Genomic DNA, 6,347 nt, shown 5'->3' with positions numbered 1-6,347 from the left:
GGAAAGGGGGCGCACCTCCACTTAGGCCTTCATGGCCCAAGTTTCCTTCCACCACTAGCCCCTTTAAGGCCCGATGATATTTAATTAATTATAAAAGTCCTCTAACAATTACTAGAGCCTTTTATATATAATTTAACATCATCGAAAAAATTTCCACCTATATATTAATTATCAGGAATACCTGGTATTGCCTGATAAACTCGGAAACCCTTCCGATGACCCTGAAACCACGATACGCTTCTGGCCTCTCGGAACTATTCGAATATTAATGAAACTATTGCACAAATAAATCCTCGATGCTCCCATCCTACTAACACTCAACAGATCGTGATTACCTTAAGCTTGTGACCATGTAGGTTTGGTAAATCATAGACATGAACGAAACCCCTTCGTTCAATGACCGATAGCGGAACCGTCGACGTCCATATCGATCCCTATGATTACACGAATGTCATGTGAACCTTTGGTTATCATGTGATATTTCCTTTTGCTTCGTGATACTTTATAAACCCAAGGTGAGATATATCGGCATCCTCTTGAGTCATACACATGCTCACTATACGGGTATCCTCATTACCGGTTTTGTTCTTCTTTCTCATTGCCGTATTTCGGCATCCTCGTGACAAAGTCATGTGTGGCTGGCCAGATCATGATGGATGTCGTCACACCGAGAGGGACCTAAGAATATATCTCCATCGTTGGAGGAGCAAATTTCACTCTTGAGCTATCATGTCCCTTGTCAAAATTTTTAATCAACCTATAAGTTGTCGTTATGATCATCAAGTTACTGATGACATTTGAGCAACCCTAAAGCTCATAGTACAGCAAGAAGTGACTACGACATCTCATGGTCTAAGGAACTAAAATCACAAGTTAACACTCCGTGTTATAGCAATTGACTCATGGCGATATTATCTCAAAGTATAACAAACAAGTTTGGGTTGATTCAATATGATAGTTTTTGCTAACGTCATACTCCCAATGTTGTTTTGAAACTATCGTTACACTTAACGATATCTCAACAGTTGAGCTAGTCTAAGAGGCGGGACTAGGAATCTTATTTTACTGTTTGTCGTTCTATATGTGCATACGAGTTTTCCACTAAATCGCATATTTCAGGATCATAGCAGTTATAACATAGAATATAAACTCTTAATTATGAACACAGAAATATAATAATATAATATTATTGCCTCTAGGGCATACTTCCAACAAACTCACAATTTCACTAGAGTCAATAATCTAGTTAGCACATTTTCTTTTACACCAATGGCAATCTGGTGTTTAATTCATGCTTTGCGTGTGGTATAGTCTTTGTCCTACCAGATCTTGACAACTTTAGATCTGCGTATATCATTTGCATTTCTATGAATCTATCATGCTTACATGAGAATTCATAATTTGTGTGAAACACATCTTTGTATGTATTGAATCACTGGTATAATCCGTGATTCCTTAGATTGAGCTATGGAACCATTATTAAGAAAAATGTTCCATTGGTACGATCATCTAGAAACCATACCAAGCTCATAAATGAACTTTTGATTCATCACCCTCCATCGTAGCTTCTAAAGCGACAATATACTCAATCTGCCAGCCTGCTCTAATAGAATTCACCACAGTAACTTTCTTGGACCATTTCCTACTTACTGTGCCACCATAAATCATTTATTGAAATTGAAAATCGTTTGGAGAACTAATGAAGATTTTTTCGATGTACTACTTACAACGAGCATGTACTGATGTAACTCTTTATAACAATAACTGCATCTTCTCTGTATGCGAGAAACATGTCATTAGTACTTAACGACATTTTTCACTATTGTCCTATGATTAACAATTTGATCATTCTGGTAACTTTACTCACAACTTACTTTGAGTACTGGACATATATGGTTGCTTACATACCATGGAACATATTTAGCACAAATATGATTTTATTTTGCTCATCGGTATTTCAGAATACCGATTCTTGCTTAAAACTCCTTCCATGTGACTTTTACAAGAACCTCTTCTTGCGTATTTCATATTAAAATGCTTTATTATTCTGTCAATATGTATTTTGGCTAAGCCTAATTAGACACTACTATCTCCATAGATTATTATGTCTAATACCAACAATATATATTGCCTAAGTACTTTACCGAAAAACTAGTTTCAATAAAGTCTTAATCCGTGACGAACTAAGCATGCGTGAGGGGACTTGGTGGCGTGTGTTGGAGTGGGCGTGTAGGGCTTGGCGACCTCGCGACCTGGCGGCGCAAGCGGGACTGCATATGGCGAGGGATGAATACGTCCGTGGAGGCATCACGGTGGACTGGGATCTGGACGGGGGGGAGATGGGCTGGGAAGGAGATAGATGGACAGAGCAGGGAAGGGGAAATTTATAGTCGATTGAATCTCAGTAAATTGGTGGGATTAGGAGAGGTTCTAGTGTAATGGATTTGCAGGAGAAGACAAAGAGGTAGAATAAAATCAACCAGTTGCTGAAATTAGAGATGACAACAGTTTCTCATAGGGGATAGTGGAGAGGAGACGAACCGAGGGGTGAATCTCAGAGAGCCGTTGAGGTATGACGAACGGGCGGTCATGCCGGTGGAGCACCCTCATGGCGTAGTAAATCTTTTTTTATGGATGGCTTAGTAAATCCTGGAGTGCCGTGGTGAGTCGAACGGGCAGTCGTAGCGGTGGAGCACCCTCATGGCGAGGTGGGATCCCGGCTGTCGCGCCCTACTGTCGATATAGGAGGAAATATTGTTTAGGGAAAAGGGAATGAGCACTCTATGTGTTGCAGCTTGCGAGAGGACTCGATCGAGGGAGGGAGAGGTTCGTTCAGGTTCAGTTTGTTCTGGTTCACTTCTGTTCGGTCGGTTCTGTAACAGAATGCAAAACGTGTAGTACTATCTTACATGCAAGAGTTGCTGACTTAGCATAGTTGCTTAGGTGGATAGGCTGCATGTCAAGAGAAATATGATAGTGGGGATGAACTATTTAGTATTATAGATTTCCAATCAGCATAGTGTTTAGAAATATTATCATGCTCTCTCTTACTTTCTTGCAAATACAAGCATATTTGCTTTTCTTGATGAGATCAAATTGTTTGACCATTTCATCAATACGAAGATTCCAACTCCACTATGCTTGCTTCAGATCATTATAGGATCTCTTCAAGTTTGCACACTTACTAGCATCCTCTGGATTGACAAGATTACCTTGGATCGTATCAAATATACAACCTTGGTTCTATTTCCATCCCATGGTGATCATTTTGACATCCGTCTATTATATCTCATAATTGAAATATTTAGTAATTGCTAATTTAACCCGAACTGACTTTACGTACTGTTATGATGAACAATCTTGTCATAGTCGACTACTTGATATTGTCACAAAATATTTGTAACAAGTCAAGCATTATATTTTTTTATATCTTTGTCAGTTTATAGATCCATTACTATTCATTAGACTCTAAGTCTTTCAAAGGGTTCATCAAGTTCTAAGCTTGATTTATGTGTATGGATACTATCTCGGATTATGTTGGCATATAGCCAATTTTCAGAGTCAAGGCCCATCAACGCTTCTTTGTGTATTATAGGTTCATTATTTGTTCAACAATATTTCGTCTGCACACCACAAAATTCTGCACGAATTTGCTCAACCTATATAGTTCAATTGCAAGTTCGACCGAACTCTCTATATCTCATGTAGAGGTTTTCGTATCAGTTGCGGTAGGAAATTCTAGAATTTCTTCCAGCATTTCTTTTCTTTGAACTGATCATGGAGATTCTGCAATCTCGTTGAGTTGCACTGTCCTCGCACTCACTATTTGCAGAAAACATTTTCTTCAAAATTTCCACACTCTATGGCAAAACACTTTGCCTTGGTGCAGTGATAGAGGAATACCCAATCATTTGGGATAACCTACAAAGTAGCATTTATTTCAACAAATTTGATGGCGCTCTTTTCAGTGTAACAACCACAGTCTCTAAATCATAACATTAAAATGTATATTGGCAAAATAATCAATGTCATCTTTGATCTCACCATGTCATACATAGCTTCATTACATCTACTCAAAACATTCTAATCTTAGTAATGTTCTCGGAAGTGCAAGCTGTAATTTCTTTTCACAACTCGTCAGACATTTGCTAAATCTGTAACTCAAATATTTCTTTCTACAATCCAATTGTAGAAACGTAATTTTTGTTACAATTATTTCTATTTCATTGTGGAAAAACCTTTCGGAAGATCCAAACTTATGTCTCAGTAAATATAAATATCTACTTGAGTCATCCTTGAACATAGATAAACCCACTGCTTGCAACAATACTTATTGGACTACACACATCAATATGTATGTTCCAATTATTATTTTTGCTCGTTCTTTATGGCCCGTGAACGGTAGTTTAGTTCACTTTGCTATTTGGACGAAAGTTGCAAGTGTCAGATGACTTCAAAATCCATCACTATGGAATTTCTCCATGCTGGTTTCTCCAATGTGGCTAAATGCAATGCCACACATATGTGGTATTCTTTTAGTCTTATGACATCTAGCATCAGTGTTACGTATGTTCATTTTTATCATCAATATTCATAACATACATTCTATTCACAATAAGAGTATGGCTTCATAACATCAAACAACTATTGTTCTCTCATGAACAACCACCTTGCAACTTCTATGTAATAGGCTAGAGTGCACAAAACTATAAAATGAATTCTAACAATAAACACAGAGGTAATAAGCTGATGGGAAGTCCTGTAACTTCTACAAAGTTTCCATCAAATATTTTAACCTCACTATTTGTTGGTTATTTAGGCCATTGTAGTTTCTTGCAATGATTCACAACAATATACACTCGAGTCAATATCCTTGTGATCAACTTTTAACCACAATAAAAAAATTAATTATCAACAATTTGATCATAATTCTCAAGAACTACACTAGACCAACTTTCTCTACATCTTATAACTTGTATGACATTCATACCTGAGCTGGACATTCCAGTCTTCTTTTCTTTTTGCCTTTTACTTCTTATAGTTTTACTTCCAATATTTTCCCTACTCATAGAAGAAGCATCTAACTTCTAATAGTGGTGTGAGCGCCGAACTTCCATAAGCATGTAAGTCTTATTACATCCTTTAGATTTGTTCTTTCTCTTTAAGTTCTCACCATCAACTCATGACCGGTGTTCTTCCGGATCTTATGTTGTTCAATATTAACCATAGCTGAACGCTTCACTAGATCTTGAAGCAAAACACTTATTTAGATTTCACATATATTTTAATCTTTGTTTGTTTCTGAAAACAATTTTCAGATCCAAGAATATCACATAACTATCCCAAACATTTTGAAGTTCGGGTTTCTTGGAAGCAAGCAGACCGTAATCTAATTCTAGCCTTTTTGATTGATAAACATGAGTCTCATTATCCACGGCTTCCGCATGAGAGTATTGAGAGCATGCGATAGGACAAAATTCTTCTCACCACTCTAGAGGATGATCCTCTCATTACGTTTACCAATCGTAAAGATTCAACCAGATAAAACAGCTAATCAATTTCAACAGTAAAAGGTGGAACCGTGAGCCATTATTCTACAACTATAATGAAAGTACACATAAACATTGTTCATAATTAATTTGCACTAGTGATTAAACTTAATCAATTCATAATTGTGGCCCCACTGAAATCAATATCTCTCATAATTGATAGTGAGTGATTCAAGACCCTGATCTTGTTCACAACCATTGATATGGACATCACTTATGACGTGAATTTTGACCGATAGGCAATCTTTTGCTGATCATATCTCCATATGACTCTTGTTCCTCTTTCGATGCTTTGTGCTCTGAGTTCAGGATGATTATGCCAGAATTTCAAGAAAACCGAGTGCTATCTGCTTGCTCGGTCTGGCCTCGCTCGCCTTACACTTTAGATCCGTTTGTACTCATGTTGACATGACGCACTCTGGAAATCCACATGTTATAGACGGTTGCAACACTGGGAAGAGCACCTTTTAACTTGATATTTTCAGTGAGAGATCACCCTAGTAATTGGTTATTGCGCAATCAAAGGGTGCTAACAGCAAAGGGATAAATAACTGAGGCAATTCTTAACAACATGATATGGTATAGCCCTGGGAGCCTGGAAGTCTTCACAGTCTTCTTGAATCTTCAACTAAAGTGTCGCCATGGCGGTAGAAAAATATTGTCGTGGTGACCATTTAAAAAATGCTGCCATGGCGATAATTTTAGAAAACATTGATGTGCCGACCGTTTCAAAAATGTTGTCCTGGCACCAATTTCAGAAAACACTGTCGTGGCATTCAGCACCTCCTCCTACGCTTG

Source organism: Triticum aestivum, chromosome 7D, assembly GCF_018294505.1.
Source record: "Triticum aestivum cultivar Chinese Spring chromosome 7D, IWGSC CS RefSeq v2.1, whole genome shotgun sequence".
NCBI classification, from domain to species: Eukaryota; Viridiplantae; Streptophyta; class Magnoliopsida; order Poales; family Poaceae; genus Triticum; species Triticum aestivum.
This window is presented reverse-complemented; position numbering follows the sequence as displayed.